The 19637-nt window shown below is 33.6% G+C and overlaps 1 protein-coding gene across 4 annotated transcripts in view; it reads right to left on the bottom strand.

Annotated features, from left to right (window-relative positions):
• The window catches only part of LOC141396900 (D-beta-hydroxybutyrate dehydrogenase, mitochondrial), a 90729-nt gene that overhangs the window by 23039 nt on the left and 48053 nt on the right, over positions 1–19637 (bottom strand). The window lies entirely within an intron of this gene.

Below are 19637 nucleotides of genomic sequence, written 5' to 3'. Positions count from 1 at the left end.
ATGTGTTACTAAATTTCAACTAAATCGGGTGGTACCGCTATATGGGGGCTATAGGAAAAGATCGACCCATATTGGAAAAGTGTGCAAAGTTTCAGTTCTATTGCTCAACTGCAACTGTGTCAAAATTGAGTTACCAGATTTGAAGCGCAAGTTAAATAAAACACCTTTAAAACACTGTAAAATGGACCAATCTTTGTTTTATTTTTATATTCATGTATTGTCATCCAAATCTGAAAAGTGTGCACAGTTTTAGTCCGATTGGTCAACTGCAACCGTGTCAAAATTGAGTTAACAGATTTGAAATGCAATTTAAATAAAACACTGTAATAATGCTAAAAATGGACCAATGTTGGTTTTGATTTCATATTCATGTATTGTCATCCAAATCTGAAATGTGTGCAAAATTTAATTCGATTGGTCAACTGCAACTGTGTTAAAAATGAGTTACCAGATTTTAAAAGCATGTAAAATTGAGCACTGTGCAACACTGTAAAAATGGACCAATATTGGTTTTGATTTCATATTCATATATTGTCATCCAAATCTAAAAAGTTTGCCAAGTTTTAGTTCGATTGGTCAACTGCAACCGTGTGAAAAATGAGTTACCAGATTTGAAAAGGAAAATACTGGAAATCGGGTGGTACCGTTATATGGGGGCTATAGGAAAAAATGGACCCATATTGATTTCGGTTTCATATTCACGTATTGTCATCTAAAACTGAAAAGTGTGTAAAGTTTTACCTCGATTGGCCAACTGAAACCGTCTTAAAAATCAGTTACCATATTTGAAAAGGGGGTTAAGTTAGACACCGTAAAAACACTGTAAGAATGGACAAATATCGGTTTTGATTTCATATTCATGTATTGTCATCCAAATCTGAAATGTGTGCAAATTTTAAGTTCGATTGGTCAACTGCAACTGTGAGAAAAATTAGTTACCAGATTTGAAAAGCAAGTTAGATAAAACACTGTAAAACAGTGTAAAAATGGACCAATATTGGTTTTGATTTCATATTCGTGTATTGTCATCCAAATCTGAAAAGTGTGCAAAGTTTTAGTTCGATTGGTCAACTGCAACCGTGTTAAAAATGAGTTACCAGATTTGAACCAAACACACACCGAAGCAAGTTAAATAAAACACTGTAAAAAAACAATTTTCATACATTTTCGGAAACAGCTGACTTTCTTGCAAGGTCTTACAAAATGTTGTTCGATAACTTTCTGCAAGTTTTCTTGCTTGAGAGAGTAAAATGGCGTTTGTACTAGAGCTTTTTGCCGGATTAACCTTCTTTATGAGGATTTATTTGACGTTTACGCTATGGAATTTACATTTGAAACCCAAAACCACTGGGTTAATCCGGTTAAGTGCAAATGGGGTATAAGATTCAATGAGAGAAGTTGCTGGAACTTGCTGAGTAATTATTGCCGGGAAAGCTATCGTACAGACCATGGTGGAATAAGAAGATGTCACATCAGATCATACCAAACGTCAGATTTGCTCACAATAATGCATTACTGTGAATTGCTTGTTTACATTTTGTATGTGATTTTATTCACAATAACGCATTTTGACAACTGGTATGAAGATCAGCTGTTTTTGGCGTTACACCTTATTATTTCATCAAGGTACAGACCTACTTTTTACTTACGAAGTTATCGAAAAGACCTATAAGAAGTTTTTGCAAGGTAATAGTGCGTTTATATTTACGAAATCCACTGTACTTCAAATGTGAATTTCATAGCGTATACGTCAAATAAAATCCGATGTGTTAATTCAGAGGATTTACTTGACGTTTACGCTATGGAATTGACATCTGAAATACCGTGGATTTCGTAAATCTAAATGTACAACATACCATTATGCTTGGTTTACATTTAAGAAATCCACTCGATTTCATCTGTCAATTCCTTTGTGTATACGTCAAATGAAAACTCATCTGAAATCGATTGGATTTAATTTGACGTTTGAGCAATGGAATTGACAGTTGAAATCGAGTGGATTTCGTAAATGTAAACATAGTATTAGTCAGCTGATCTACTTAACATCTGATCAATATTAGTGTTGTTGACAATCAAGAATTTATCGTTAACTAATAATACACCATTTAGACTTTGCTTGGCTTAGCAAATCCAGTCGATTTAAGTTGTCATTTTCATACAATTTATAGTACGTTGAGACTGTGGTGGATTTAGCAAATCCAGTCGATTTAAGCTGTCATTTTCATACAATATATGTCAAATAAATCGAGAAAATGCTCCTCAACATGTTATAAGTCTATAGTCTAACAGGTGTTACATGTTAAATAAATCGAGATAATGCACTTAACCACCGTGGTGCAATTGTATGCACACCCGCCTTGCAGGCTTAAGGTCGTGGGTTAGATTCCCAGCCCAGACAACATCAAATTTTCAACGGTGGCAGAATACCTCTCAGTGATGTTGGCGACATTTCCTGAGTATTGCAGCCACGTAAAACTTCTCTGCAAGTGGTGTCTTTGGACATGCCGTTCGGACTCTTCAATAAACAGTAGGTACCATATCATTGAGCTAATAGCTCTGTTCTTTTACGTGCAAGAATCTTCAAGTTTTACCACTTTTTACTCGACAAGCGTTTCTTTACTTCAGACACCATACAATTCATATGACAGCTGTTTACAACTTTTACTACTTCTGCCGGTTTTACCATTTTTAAAAGTAAAGGAACAGAACAAATATGAATCGGGGTGAACACATTGATATGAGAGAAGTCTCCCTTGTCCCTTATGGGATGTTTGTGGAATAATTATTATATTACGCACTTAATCATCGTATAAGTACATAGCCTAAACCAAATTTAACACTGCAACCATTCATTAACCAAATTGCCTTTCATAATTCGATAGAAAGTTCTTCATACCAACAACATTCTTTCTTAAACATAAGTAAATATTGCAAAAGATTGTAAAATTTAAAAAAAAGAGAAATTTTTATTTATATAGAAATTATTAACTACACAATTTCTCAGTTATTTGTAATTCACACCTCATCTTGCCATTTAAAATAAAAATTTCAAACAAAAAGATTCATTGTCAAAAGGCACTCCCTCAAAAAGCTCAAGCAAAAGAAGAAGAAAGCCGTTCATTGAAGTACAAGTAATAGATAAATGGATGGATGGATATTCATCCATATATCCATCAGTAGCAGTGCCGTTCAAAGACGGCATATCAATGGTTTGGTACTGTGTGGCAAAAACAACACTGGTGGCTTATAAAGAAATTGGCATTAAACTGTAAACAACAAATCTAAATAACAACACGCACGCACCGTTTTTTTTTCGACTCATAGTCTTTAGATTTTGCGAGCTCTCCCCCTTAACCAAAATACAAAAAAAAAAAAAAAAAAAAAAACAAATTGTGGTTGTGGTTTGAAACGTTTTAAACAACTATCACCAATTTGCAAAAAACGCTATGGACAACAACGAGCATTTGTTGTTGGCTGGTTTCAAACATATTGACGTTTTTTTTCGTATAACATTTCATTGACCTTTTTCTAGAGTAATGTGGCGGGTATGTGCGTGCAAATGAGCATCGCGCGCGTTTTTGGTTTCTGGCCAAGTCTTAAAGATCACAGTATTGGCTTCCCAGCTAAATATTTCTCGTTGTTGGATGTAAATAACACAAAATTTAAATGAAAATTAAATGTTGAAAAAAAAACTGTAGGTGCTGCCGCCAACGGCAAAACAAAATATTTGCATGCGTTTATATTTCGAAATGTGACGCTAGCTTTTTGCCCATAAAACAGTGACATGATGGAATAGACGACGTGTTTACAACCAAAAAAAAAAAACGAAAAGAAAACCAAAGTATGGTGCAAAATTTGTTGTTTTTGGCACGCAAAATGTTGTAGATTTTAACATTTTTTTAACATAATTCGTTTTACACTTCGTCTGAAAGCGTTTTTCGAACCCACATAGTATAATAAACTATCTACCCACACACAAACAGCAAATTTCTTTTAGTTTATCATCCTAAAATAAATATTGAAAATTGTGGAAACGCATTAGCTAATATTGCGGAAATATTTACAAATTCATAAACTCAGAAATGGCGAATTTGTTGGCCATAAAATATAGTGAGGGTTCCTAATAGTAAATTTACATTTTCGAAATCCACTCGATTTCAACTGTCAATTCCATTGCTTAAACGTCAAATGAAATCCAATGGATTTCAGATGAGTTTTCATTTGACGTATACGCAAAGGAATTGACAGTTGAAATCGAGTGGATTTCGTAAAAGTAAACCAAGCATAAATGTCACCATTTTAATTTTACTGTGCTCAAAAACCACAAATAACATCAAACCGCGAATTATAACGGTGTGGTGAGTTTATTGGAAAATTCACCACACTTCAGAAAATGTTTCAAATAAAAAGTATTCACTCTACAATCAATATATGAACACAAAATAATTTTCAAATTGCTGTACAGCTACAATATATAAAAAATTCTCTCAAAAATCTCAACATTGCAACTTCTTTCTCAAAAATTAGATGTTTCCGATTATTATCACCTCTTTTTTGGGGAATGGGAAGCCCTAATTCTCATTGTTTTAACTTAAGCATGCTCAGTTATTATAAATATAGCCAAATTACAAAATTTCGCGGCGTGGTGAGTTTCTTGGGAGATTCACCACATCTCAAAAAATGCTGTAGATCAAAAAGTCTTCAATATTTGAACACAAAATAATTTTCAAACTGCTTTATGACCATGATAAATATAAAATACTGTTGGAATTCCCAATATTGCAACTTCTTTGACAAAAGAGCCAAATTTTTGATGTTTGTAATTAGAGGAGGTTATTTTAATTTAAGTGCGCTCAAAAACCATTAATAATGTGGAGAGAGAAGAGAGGGGTGCTTCTATAGGTCCTTTCTTTTAGAGAGGGTGCTTCTATGGACCCTTTCTAAAAGAAAGGGCGCTTCTAACAATCTTTTGTGGAAGAAAGGGTGTTTCTAAAACATTTTCTTAAAGAAAGGGTGCTTCTAAAAAACTTTTCTGAATGAAAGGGTCCTTCTAAAAAACTTTTCTGAAAGAAAGGGTGCTTCTAAAAAACTTTTCTGAAAGATAGGGTGCTTCTAAAAAACTTTTCTGAAAGAAAGGGTGCTTCTAAAAAACTTTTCTGAAAGAAATGGTGCTTCTAAAAAACTTTCCTGAAAGAAAGGGTGCTTCTAAAAAAACTTTTCTGAAAGAAAGGGTGCTTCTAAATTTTTTTGTGAAAGAAAGGGCGCTTATAAAAACCTGTTCTGAAAGAAAGGGCGCTTATAAAAACCTGTTCTGAAAGAAAGGACGTGTTTAAAAATTTTTTGTGAAAGAAAGGGTGCTTCTAAAAATCTTTTCAGAAAGAAAGGGTGCTTCTAAAAACCTTTTCAGAAAGAAAGAATGTTTCTAAAATCCTTTTCTGAAAGAAAGGGTGCTTATAAAAGCCTTTTCTGAAAGAAAGGGCGCTTCTAAAAACCTTTTCTGAAAGCAAGGGTGCTCGTAAAAACCTTTTCTGAAAGCAAGGGTGCTCGTAAAAAAAAATTCTTAAAGAAAGAGTGCTTCTAAATTTTTTTGTGAAAGAAAGGATGCTTCTAAATAGAACCTTTTTGAAAGAATGGATGCTTCTCTAGACCCTTTCTGACATAAAGGGTGCTTCTCTAGACCTTTTCTGAAAGATAGAATGCTTATCTAGACCCTTCCTGAAAGAAAGGCTCAAATACAGTGGATTTCATTTGACGTATTCGCCATGGAAGTGACAGTTGAAATCCACTCAAAATTGTAAATATAGACTTATACTACGTTTACATTTACGTAATTCACTTGATTTCAACGGTCAATTCCGATGCGTATACGTCAAATGAAAACTCATCTTAAAAACCGTTGGATTTACTTTGACGTTTGAGCAATGGAATTGATAGTTGAAATCGAGTAGATTTCGTAAATGTAAACGTAGTGTTACTCTAATACGATATTTAAACCAGATCTAATTTTCATACCAAATTACAAAAGTTAGCGCTTAAAATTATTTTCAAACCAAAATAAACATCACCATTATTTATAACTAATGATGACAATCTGGGAGAAAGATTAATAACAATTATGCAGTTGTTGAACAATATCTTTGACGCTAAAGTAGGCAATTTTGCTAAGGCTTTTAAAACGAAGTTGTTGCTAATGAAGTGCATTAACCTTTTCTCGACTTGCTTTGGCTGTTGTCAACTACACACAGACATATAATGGCAAAGATGTAATCATACCTCTTCACCTCTCCTCTCTCTTCCTCCGCTTGTTTTAACCACAATACTATCTATCCCCCACCATCATCATCATTAGCCAGTCAACCAGCTTCTTTGCTTGCTTGGCTATGATACAATTCAAGGCATTAACATTTTAACAACAACTCAGCTCAAATCAAATGCCACAACATCAGTGGCAACCAACAACAATAACAAAAAACCCATTCAAGGTGAAGAAAACTATATTGAAATAAGCCGACGACGCCAATGAAGAAAAAACGCATTGTTTGCTTTTTTCCTCTTCTTCTTGTGTGAATTACATAGATTAAAAAGTTGAAAAAAAAAAATTATTTATAAACTTTAACAATTTTCAAGTTCACTACAATTCCCCAGGCAAAGTGGCAGCAAACAAAAAATGCTCAACAACAATTAACAATTTGCATAATAAGAGGAGATAATGTTTTGATCGGAAGGCACCAAACAGAAAATACGGCTTAACAAATTAGCGGAAATGCAAGAAAAACAACAATAGCAACCGATTTAAACTTCAACGAACTTCACTTTTGTTTGGAAAAAATGACAGCTTAAGTTGATTTTAAGTACTTTGACATTATGTGGGATGGGAAATTCTATGAATGGGGAAAAACATGAATTGATGTCCTACAAAATTAAGACCTCGGTACATAGGCTAGGCGGATGCCTTGCTTGCTTAATAGTACCTTTAGATATAAAACTTACTTTACACTTGCATCAAAAACAAGTATTTGGGACAAATACCTCATTTATTTGACAGATATTCTATGGAATTGACAACTTAAATGGCACATGTTTTATAAAACCTGTTAGATGTAAATGTTTTTAATTTAGAGTTGTTATTACAAGATGTATTTACAAGTTTTTTATTTAGAGATGTTATTTAAAAAAAAAAAAAAAAACAAAAACCTAGCAAGAAAAATTACAGAAAGTTATCGAACAACATTTTGTAAAAACTTGCAATAAAGTCAGCAGATTCCACAAATATGTGGACAATTTTTTTGTTCCTTTTGATTCTTTTAAACCAAATAGCTCAAATAATTAATTTTAAATTGCATTTAGTTATTTAACGATCTGTTCCAGAACTGCAAGAATCTACTAATTTTTACTATTTTAACCGATAACATAAAGGAAAAAATGTTACCGTAGTAAAAAATAGTAGCTTCTTGCAGGTTGTGGAACAGAGCATAAAGGCTTTACCTAATTAATTGCGTGTTGCGTGTGCGTTCGAAAAAACAAAAACAAAATACATGTATTTCAAATTGACAACAAAAACAAATACATGTATTTTGTTTTTGTTTTTTTGAACGCACACGCAAAACGCAGTTAATTAGGTAAAGCCATAAAGCTATAATCCTATGTAATTTTTTTTTTATTCTAAAATATTTTATTTTATGAAATTTTCTTGCTCAAAAATGTGAACAGCTGATTTAAAGTCAGCTGGCTACACCTGCAAATTTTTACAAATTTCAGTAAAAAATTGTACGAATTTGTACAAATTTTTTGAGTTATCGTACAGACCTATTATCGAAAGGGTATAATGCCATGTTTAGATTAGAATTTTTTGCCGGGTTACCTTCTTTATGCGATTTATTTAGCGTATGAATTTAATTTGAAATCGAGTGCGATTATTAATTCTATGTGCAGTACGTTTACATACAACTAAAATTAATCCAGGCGGTTTCAACTGTCAAGTCCTTTGCGTATATAAATCCTCATAAAGGCGTTTAGTCCGGCAAAAAGATATAATATCAACATGGTGTAATATGTATACGTACTATAAGGTGTGTTTTAAAATATTTTAAGAAAAGTGGATAACGCGAAAATTTATTTAATTTATTTTTTTTTTTTTTTTTGAAACTTCAAACATTTTTAAGCTGCTGTGAATTTTCCAAGAAATCACCACGCCATAAAAATGCTCGGCTTTGCATTTTCAATGTTTTTTTGAAAGGGTCAATAGAAGCACCCTTTTCTTGCAGATGGGATCTATTGAAGCACCCTTTTCTTGCAGATGGGACCTATTGAAGCACCCTTTTCTTTCAGACAGGGTCTTATATAAGCACCAATTCTTTCAGAAAGGACATTATATAAGTTCCCTTTTCTTGTAGAAACGGTCTATAGAAGCCGGCTTTCCTTGAGAAAGGGACTATAGAAGTACCTTTCTCGCCGAAAGGGTATAAAGAAACATCCTTTCTTTGAGAAAGGGTACAAAGAAACATCCTTTCTTCCACAAAGGGTCTTATAGAAGCACCATTTTCTCACAGAAAGGTGCTTATAGAAGCAAATTTTTTTCAGAAAGCGTCTTATATAAGCTCCCTCTTCATTAAGAAATGATCTAGAGAAGCAGCTTTTCTTTTAGCTACGATCTAGAGAAGCACCGTTTCTTTTAAATAGGGTCTAGAGAAGTACCCTTTCTTTTAGAAAGGGTTTAGAGAAGAATCCTTTCCTTTGGAAATTGTCTGGAGAAGCACTCTTTCTTTTAGAAAGGGTCTAGAGAAGCACCCTTTCTTATGGAAAGTGTCTAGAGAAGCACAATTTCTTTTAGAAAAGTCTAGAGAAGCGCTGTTTCTCGCACAAAGGGTCTATTGAAGCACCTTTTCCTTCAGAAAATGTCTAAAGAAGTATCTTTTCCTTCAGAAAATGTCTAAAGAAGCACCCATTCTTTCAGAAAAGGTCTAAAGAAGCACCCATTCTTTCAGAAAAGGTCTAAAGATGCACCCATTCTATCAGAAAGGGTCTATAGAAGAACCCTTTCTTGCAGTAAGGTTCTAAAGAAGCCGTCTTATATAGACCATTTCTGTTACAAGGGGGGTTCTACAGACCCTTTCTGTAAGAAAATGGTGCTTCTATAGTCCCTTTCTAAAAATAGGGTGCTTCTATAGTCCCTTTCTGAAAAAGGGTGCTTTTATAGACCCTTACTGGAAAAATGGTGCTTCTATAGACCCTTTCTGAAAGAAAGGGTAGTCTATAGGCACTTTCCAAACGAAAGTATCTGAAAGAAGGGGTTCTTCTATACACCCTTTCTGTTAGAAAGGCTGCTTATATAGTCCCTTTCTGAAAGGGGTGTTTCTACCGCCCTGAACCTTTTTCAAAACATAAAAATATGTATGATACTTCAGAGGAGTACCCTAGAGCTGGCAAAAAATTGATAGCACTATCAACAATATCGATTATTTTTTAAAAATTTAATATCTATAGATAGTTTTGTCGATCGATATAATACCCCGTTTATATAAAACAGGATTTAACAAACCGACTGGGTTTTAAATGTCAATTCCATTGATTATATTTCAAACAAATCCTTATCAGCCTGTTTCTGTATGTCGAAAGTAGAATGTGTGCGAAAGAAACACGTCCAAACTCTTGTGTGTTTTTCAAATTTGTTTTTTGTTTTGAAGCAAACGCAAAGGTAAAACTATTTCGAAAACTAAAGTTCGGGCGTGTTTCATTCGCACACATTCTTCTTTCGACATACAGAAACTGGCTGTTAAAAGAAGGTTAACCCTGCAAAAAGCTATAATATAAACAGCATATTATCGGATTAAAAATCACTGACCTAAAATTATTGAAATAAATAGAAATTTCTCGTCTTTTCGGTTTTGTGGATGTGAGAGAGTAATAGCTCATTTAGACTAGCCATAAATCCTCAACTGGATTTAATAAATCCAGTACAAATCTCATTACATTTAGATATACCTTTGGAACATTTAAATGACAGTCAGCTGATTTTTGTTCATAGCACAATTAACAAGGTAGATGCATCAGCCCATCTGATCGAATTTGAAACTTCAAAAGAAGTTGTTGTAAAGTGAATTCGTCTCAAAAACATACGGCAAATTACAAATTTATTGTTTAATATTGAAAATGTTAGCACATTATGCTACTAATGCTAACTATGTCCTTGGTCACACTAGAGAGTTTTTGTTGATACAATGTCATGAAATCAGTAGTTCCTAGGTCGAGTTCCATACTAAAGCAATATAATAAAGTTTATGTAGTGAGGAACTCGATCTATAAATACCTAAAAGTTTCAATCAAACCACTCTAGTGTGACCTTCGAATAATGAGCAATTAATGTATTATTTGAACTATTTTATCGTTTAGATATCGTAAATATTAGTCTTGGTGGGTTAAAATCAACTTTGTATATCAAAGCAAATTTAATTTTTTCGCCTTGTTTACAAATGTTGACATTTTAAGTTATTTTTGTTGTAGCAATTAATGGCAATATCACAACATATGCTTTTTCACATGTATGACATCAGCTGGTCTGTATATTACTCGTAGTATACCCAAAGTGACAACATACATGTGAAAAAGCATATGGTGTGATCATAGTGGAATAAGGTGGTGTTACATGAAATCATGTCAAACGTCAAATTTGCTCACAATAATGCATTACTGTGAATTGTTTGTATACATTTTGTATGTGATTTTATTCACAATAACGCATTTTAACAACCATGGGTGTGATATAGCCATAACCGATGCATCTAACTTGTTTCTTGTGTCAGCTGCAACTTTTTGTATTTTCTAGCAACATTTACTAGGCGTTTACACCAGATAATTTTTCTTCAAATACAACTCTGATTTAGTAACTCATACATACATTTGTCGGTTGTCTCCCAGCTGTCCATCATTTCTTCAGGGACAGTTGGGTTAACTAATTTTTGAAATTTTTTGTATAAATGTGTGAGATAATAATTGAAACGTGTTGACAACAAAAGAACATGAAAAAAACAAAATATAGCTTCGTTCCAGAACTAAAAAGTTTTTACACATTTAACACATTTTGCACCAAAATGCGTTCCCGTACACCAAAAATGTTGCAAAATGTTCACTTCTCTTTGAACAAAAATGGCGCTAAATAGCATTCTCTTTAGAAACTTTTTACACGACAAATTTGGGCGAGCAAAAATGTGCAACATGTTCGCCGGCTTCTGATTGGCTGATACACCGACTTTGACATTTGTTCCAGGTTTTTTGATGTTTCTGCCATTTTTCCGTTCCCGTACATTTTGGAAAAATGTGTGTGTTGGACTCATTTTCGACAGTTTGCTCTTTTGACACTTTTATCATTAAAAAAGTACTGGAACGAAGCATATGTGATCGACAAACAAAAAGAAATCGATGATTTTCATGCATAATTTAGTAGAGGGGTAATGGGGCTTCCAGACCAGTAATTTGATACCTTTTTACCTCCTGTCTGTGTGTGTGTGTGTGTGTGTGTGTGTGTGTGTGAGAGAGAGAGAGGGAGAGAGAGAGAGAGTGTGTGTGTGTGAGAGAGTATTTGGAGAGCGAGGGTTAAATTTAACTGCACAGTGGGTCAAAACAACAAAAAATTACAAGAAATATGATAGGCTAAGCCACCTATATGAACGGATGAGGGGGAGAGAGCCCGAGAATTTGAGAGAGATCCACATTTTTTCAATAATATAATCAAGAATACATACATACATATGTAAGCGTTTAAATATAAGCGAGGCAAAATATGAAACAATGTTGCATATTTTACCTCCTGTATGTGTGAAGCAAAATATGAAACAATGTTGCATATTTTACCTCCTGTATGTGTGAAGCAAAATATGAAACAATGTTGCATATTTTACCTCCTGTATGTGTGAAGCAAAATATGAAACAATGTTGCATATTTTACCTCCTGTATGTGTGAAGCAAAATATGAAACAATGTTGCATATTTTACCTCCTGTATGTGTGAAGCAAAATATGAAACAATGTTGCATATTTTACCTCCTGTATGTGTGAAGCAAAATATGAAACAATGTTGCATATTTTACCTCCTGTATGTGTGAAGCAAAATATGAAACAATGTTGCATATTTTACCTCCTGTATGTGTGAAGCAAAATATGAAACAATGTTGCATATTTTACCTCCTGTATGTGTGCTACAGAGAGCGAGACCGAGATTTGAGGAGAGAACCACATTTACCCTGTATATGTGTGGGAGGAAGCCAGACCGAGAAGTTGAGAGAGAACCACATTTGATCGCTAATGTAAACAAAATACATTTCAATAAACATATGTCTGTCCGTAAGCATGCCGAATCATGATCGTAATCAAAGTGGATTTTTCCGTCCGTCCGCCAGTCTCTCTGTGAGAATGTTCATTCATGTTCATAACTTAACATATGTATACTCAATTAATTTCACAATATTGTGAAATTCATGTTTTAGCATACTACAGTTTTCGTATAAAAAGCAAATAATCTTAAATAAGATTCAATGTATACCCAATTAATTTCACAAGTTTGTGAAATTATTGATGATGGTCAGGTTCGTTCGTCTTTTGAATTTCATAACGCTATGAGTTGAGATGAATGTCAGAGTTTCTCATATTGCAACAAAAACCCAAGAATAAACATTAAGTGACCATGAAATGATTCGTACAAATTCTCTCCTTTGTTATATTCCATGTTAGCGTACTGGTGATCGATACATTGACCAAAAATTTAATTTTTTGTCACCGAGCATTTAGGCAATTTGTTTACATTTAGACAAATGTAAACAAATCTGCAGTATTCATTGCTACGAGAATATTTCTTTGTTCGTAGGAATTCTTGCCCTTTGTGGGTATTACACAGTTTGAGTCTGCAATGCATGTGTTTATGTTGACCATTATGTGGAGGGGGATAGGGGGTGTGAGGTGGAGGGGTATGGTTGAGGGCGGATTTTGATTCTGGAATACAATCAATACTTTGATTCATCCAAATAATTATATATTGATGGGAATTGTTGAGAACATCATCAGTACTTAACAAGTCACGGATTATTCAACATCGCATTCCAAAATTCTAATTTCTTTTAAAAAAATGGCTCCCCATATTTGTAATTATTGTGGAAATTCTTTCAATGTTAAACGCGAGTTTTTAAAACACGTAAAAATGCATTGTAAAAATTGTGGTCAACTGTTTAGTAATTGTTATCAACTAAAATTTCACCAACTGACAAAACATGCCCAATCAAGTGAAACAAATATACAATTCATTAATCAACATCAAGCTTTAAGTGTTATCCAACAACAACAACCAACTGAATCATTTATTCAAAGCTCAGAACTTCAACAACATCAACAAGTTTGTACTGGTATCCAACAACAACCAACTATTGCATCTAATCAAATCTCACAAATTCAACAACAACAAGCTTTAACTCTTTCTCAACAACAACCAACTGTAACATCTAATCAGAAACCAAAACAACAAGAACAACCAACTGTATCGCAGATGAATGCACCTAAAATAGACAAAATTAATCGGGCCGATAAGCTATGTGAAGAGTGCAACGTTACAGTGAAGAATATGATATCTCATATTCGAAGTGAGAATCATCGCAGTGTTGTTAGAAAAAATTTGGAAAAAAATATAAAAATTATAAAAAGTGCATTCAATCAGAACATTACTTGTTATGAAATTGAAAACACTAAAGACATAATATTACCCCGTGATTTTCTAAGAGACGCTAAAGACTCAATAATAAAATGTTTAAAATTTGAGTTGATTGAAAAAAATTGTATCAAAGTCAATATGGAGCTGCAGGGGCAATATGTGAAGCCCACCGCTGTAAAAGAGATTCAGTCAAAATCTACTGAGTCTATAGAAACAGAACAAGTGTTTAATCACATATCAAAGACTGTAATCCTGTCCCTAGGTGATGATCTAGATGAAATCTTTACCAACCAAGAGAATGAACTTGTCGACAAATCAGACGAGTTTCAAGAAAGAGGTTCTGGTTGGGCCTTGGAAAAACTTTTAAAAATTGACATCAATATTAACAAAGTCAATTTAACTCGTGGGTCACAATACATCCAAACGCCAGCATCATTGAGAACAAAAGGCGCATGCATAAACATAAAAAACAATGATGAATATTGCTTTAAATGGTGTATGGTAGCGGCACTAAGTTTCCCGAAAAAAACACATGTCGATAGATCATCTACATATAAAGTCGATGTCAAGCAGGATGTCATCCGTCTCGATTCAGGATTAACATTAAACTTTATGGGTTTAAGTTTTCCATTGGCTCTAAAGGATGTAAAACAATTTGAAAAAGCCAACCCCGAAATCAGCATAAATGTTTACGGATATGAGCGATATTCCATTGAAGGTCCATACTACCTTACAAAGGAGGAAAAAAGACATCATGTTAACCTGATTTTACTCAACGATGGGGATAAATTCCATTACATATGGATTAAGAACATGTCACGGTAATATATCAACATTTAATAATGCTAAATAAATTATATACTAATAATTGTGTATTTATTTCAGCCTTTTGAGATCACAGCTAACAAATCATAAAGAGACAGCATATATTTGCAACGGCTGCGTTCAACATTTTCATAAGGAGAAGGACCTCGATGTTCACAAAAAGCAATGTGGAGGTGTAGTTTGCAGCATGCCCAAGACAAAGAAGGACGCGATACTCAAATTTGTAAACTACAAAAAGATGCTGAGGGTGGGCATTAGTATATATGCTGATGCTGAGAGCGTATTGAAACATAAGGAGCAGGAATCCAATAACAGCGGAAAAACAGAGCAAGTAAAAGAGCACGTACCATGTGCTTTTAGTTATAATATAAAATGTAGTTTTGACTCTAGTTTAGATAAGTTCTTTACTTATACTGGCCTCGATGCGCCAAAAGTTTTCTTAGAAAATTTAATTAATGATTGCAAGTTTTTTTATAATAACTATTTGTCAAAAGTTAAACCAATGATTACATTAACACCCGAAGAAGAATTACACTTTAAAACAAGTGTCAGATGCCACATATGCGATGAACCGTTAGGTGGTGATAGAGTTCGTGATCATTGCCACCTAACTGGTAAATATCGCGGGCCTGCACATAATCGTTGTAATCTGCAGTATCAAATACCTAAATTCATCCCAATTTTTTTCCATAACTTCTCATCTTATGACTGTCACCTTTTTATTAAAGAATTATCTAATTTTGGTGGAGATATAAAAGTAATTCCTCAAAATAAGGAACTTTATATATCCATGTCTTATTTCATTAATATGAAAGATGATGAGTCGAATAACACTACTAGCTCCAATAGTAGTGTTGTTGTAGGAGAAGAGGATGAAGAAGAATGGAGTGATGAGGGAGAGGATTCAGAGGAAGAAGATGTAGGGGAGGAAAGACAATGTGAAAAAGACAAGAAGAAAACGAAGAGACAAAACAGACTTGAACTACGTTTCCTGGACAGTTTTAGATTCATGCCTACAAGTTTAGACAAATTGGCGAAGAATTTGCCTAAAGACGATTTTCATGCGGTGAAATCATATTTCCCTAAGGAGAAAGATTTTACACTCTTGACGAGGAAAGGTGTTTTTCCTTATGATTATCTTTCATCATTTGAAAAACTAAAAGATACCCAACTACCACCCATAGAAGAATTTTACAATAAAATGACAGATTCTGAATGTTCAGTAGAGGACTATAACCATGCAAAACAAGTTTGGTCACATTTTCGTTGTCAGACTTTACAAGATTATATGGAGTTGTACCTGAAAACAGATGTCCTCTTACTAACAGACGTCTTTGAAAATTTTCGAGATGTCTGTATGAATATTCACAAATTAGATCCTTGTCAATATTTCACAGCTCCATCTCTATCTTGGGATGCAATGCTTCTCTGCACCAAGGTTGAGCTTGAGCTTTTTACAGATATAAATATGTACAATTTCTGTAAAAATGCTATTAGAGGTGGACTAACCCAGTGCTCAAATAGACATGCTGTAGCCAATAATGAAGATGTCCCCAATTATGACAAAAGCAAGCCAGAAGTAAACATATATTATTTGGACGTTAATAATTTATATGGAACAGCAATGACAAAACCTCTCCCAGAAAAAAATTTCAAGTGGGAAGAGGACTTGGAAATATTTAATGATCCTAATGTGATACAATTAATTCCAGATGATAATATAACTGGCTACATATTAGAGGTTGATCTCGATTACCCTCAGCATCTTCATGACAAACATAATGACTTACCCTTTTGTCCAGAAAACAAATGTGTTGGGGGGTCTAAAACTAAAAAGTTAATTGCGGACTTGACGGACAAAAAATCGTACACAATTCATTATTCTGCTTTAAAACAATGTTTGCAACATGGACTGATTCTTAAGAAAGTACATAGAGTTTTGTCATTCACACAACGTGCCTGGTTAGGTCCCTATATATTAAAGAATAATATGCACCGAGAAAATGCTAAAAATGCATTTGAAAAAGATTTTTTCAAATTGCTGAATAACTCGGTATACGGTAAGACTATGGAAAATATAGACAAGAGAAAAACTGTTAAAATTGTAACAGAGTGGGAGGACAAGAATAACAAGAAGAAAAGAAATGTAGCTAGCAAGCTAATTGCTAAACCCAATTTCCATAGTCTTTCTATATTTTCTGAAAATATGGTAGCTATCCAGATGAGGAACGTAAAAGTAAAATATGATAAACCATTATATTTAGGCTTTTGCGTGCTAGAAATATCAAAGCTGTTAATGTATGCTTTCCTTTATGACTTTCTGAAAGCAAAATTTGGCGACGCCTTTATTTTAAATTATATGGACACGGACTCTTTCATCATAACATTTAAAGGACTTAATCTATATAGGGTATTGACTTTTAAAGAAATAGAGGAAAGGTTTGACACATCAGACTTCTCACCCAACAATAAGTATGGTATTCCTCTCATTAATAAAAAGAAATTGGGTATGATGAAGGATGAAAATAACGGAAAAACCATGATAGAGTTTGTAGGACTTCGTCCTAAAGTCTATGCTATCAAAGTAGTTGATAGCGACGATGTGAAGAAATCTAAGGGTGTTAAAAAATCCGTAATAAAAAAGTATACAATAGATACATATAGAGAATGTTTATATGATAAAAAGGTTTTGTATGACACAATGTATACATTTAGGTCAAGACAGCATACTATAACCACAGACAAAATTACAAAAATATCTCTAAGCCATCAAGACGATAAAAGATTTATTCGAGAAGATGGTATAAGTACATATGCTTGGGGCCACTATAAACTAAACAATATAAATGAGGATTTAAACACGGATAATTTAGATTCACCTGTCCCAATGGACATTGATTAAAATGTAAATATATTAAATTAAGGAATAAAATAAATTAAGGAATAAAATCTAATGTATAAATATTGGTTATTAATTGCCTTACTGCTAGTATTTCAACATATTATCATTAAAATTTCAGCATTATTTCCATGTTACTTTTTAGAAATTACACATGGTATTTGTATTAATCTTTTTTAACAATGTTTTACTAATTAACAATATATTATTAATAATACTAACTTTACACATAAAAAAAAAAACCATTATTTTTACTAATTATCTATGTACTATTACAAACTACATACATTTATAACGTTTTTTGAAAAAAAAAAAAAATAAAACAATACTTTTTATAATTGAAATTACAAAACAATGTGTTTTATTTCATTATTGAGTTTACATGATATAAAGGTAAGTATGCAAAGAACTTATACTATTTTTCGAACGATTCCAGTCAATGGAACATACTCCACCAGACGATCATGGATAATTAAGCAATATGCTGAGGTATTTTGAGGAATTGGTGTATTGGTTTCAAATTGAATTTTTAAATCGATGGGTCCATTCTTCACAGTTTCGTTTTGATTACTGATATCAATAACAGCAATTGGGTTGTCCTTAAAACTTGCATATGTGAGAAGTGGTTGTGGTTCCCTCATATAATACGACTGTTGAAACTTGGCGTACATGTCATAGAGTACTGCATAACGATTTTCTCCAAACTTTAGATTCAAATCATCATATGGATAAGTTTCAGAGTTCAAGTGAACTTTAATATTTTGAAGTTCACAGTGTTGTAGCTTGTTGTCTCTTTCAAATATCAAAGCAACGTATCGAGGTCTTTCATGATTGGCAGACAATTTAACACTCCAGCTGTGTTGTCTTCCACCAGCAAAAGTTGGATTAAAGTAGCAATCCCAGCTGCGGAAAGCTATCGGTAAAGTTTTTCCATCCTTGATTGTTTTCAGGAAACTAATTTTCCTATAGTCTGACAAATGAATGTGTTGTACTTTCCAAACAATGTTTGTAATGGTGAGTTGAATTTCTTCGTTTTCAGTAGTTGAATAACATACATTTTTATCGTTGGCGCTTCTCAAGAGAATCAGGTCATGTTTACTGTTGCAAATTACTTTATTAAAGTCCTCTGCAAAGCCCAGTAGACGATTCAAGGGAACACAAAAATTGAATGAGCTTGTATTTACGTCACCATCTGGATTCCAGCCTGCATTACTCATAACCTTGCTTTCAGATTCACTTAGAGAAATCCAATTTTTAACTTTTGTTGTGGTACCCAGATAACGAGTACGATCAATTTCAATTCCATTTAGTTCATAGCGAATTTCATCAAACATGTAACCCACACAGTTATTCCTTAGTTTAGCATTCTGCGAAACACCCCCCTTTGAGTTTTTCAAATTTCCTTCAATGTATAGATAGCTCTCCGATGGTAGTATGTAAAGATCTTGATTTTGTATACTTATACGAATTTCATCGTTATTTTTAAATGATTGAATATATGGAACATAGCTATGGTAGTCTCTCTTCACAATATTCTCGTCAGAGAGTGGGCGCTCATTAATATCGAGTATTTCAGACATTTGGTTTGACTTTTAATTTTATAAGCTTTAAAAATTCTTTATTTTCCTTGCTGAGAGGAGGTCTTGACGGTTTGGCGCCTTGATGATGAATGTGTTTTGGTGTTTGTTTATGGGTGTATTTATTGTAAATAATCATGGCTGTCTGGGTCTTATATGAATTCGTAGCGTAATTTCTTCTCCTCTAAAGTTTATCAAGCGGCCTTCTTGATCTAATATGAGTATCTGCAGATGACTTATTTCTTTGACGTTCACCGGCAAATAAATGAGATTCATCGGTCTCTCTGCCAATTTATAGCCTGGAGGGACGTCAAGAGCGAATTCGTGCAGAATATGAGCAGGCGACCCATTCATGAATGAGCCGGTAACAATATTGCAATGTATTTGTATGGCATTGACCTTTAAAATGTTTACCGGAAGGTTTGAAATGTGCTTTTTGCCGGGTTCCAAAACTTTTCCGGTGAAACCAAAGAGTTTTGCAATGGATTTTTCTTTATCAAAGTATATGGGATCATGAGAGGATAAGATCTCTATCTGTAGCGTATTATTGTTGGCTTTAATCTCAATAGATCTGTTAATGTGGATTGCTCTATACTGTGTCTCCAAGTAGTGAGCAATGTCTTGTAGTTCATATGATCCTATGGGTA

This window comes from Musca autumnalis, unplaced genomic scaffold (assembly GCF_047663935.1).
Source record: "Musca autumnalis isolate F117 unplaced genomic scaffold, ASM4766393v1 scaffold_3, whole genome shotgun sequence".
In the NCBI taxonomy this organism is placed as follows: domain Eukaryota; kingdom Metazoa; phylum Arthropoda; class Insecta; order Diptera; family Muscidae; genus Musca; species Musca autumnalis.
The sequence above is the reverse complement of the archived record's forward strand: the minus strand, read 5'-3'. Positions and strand labels throughout refer to the sequence as shown.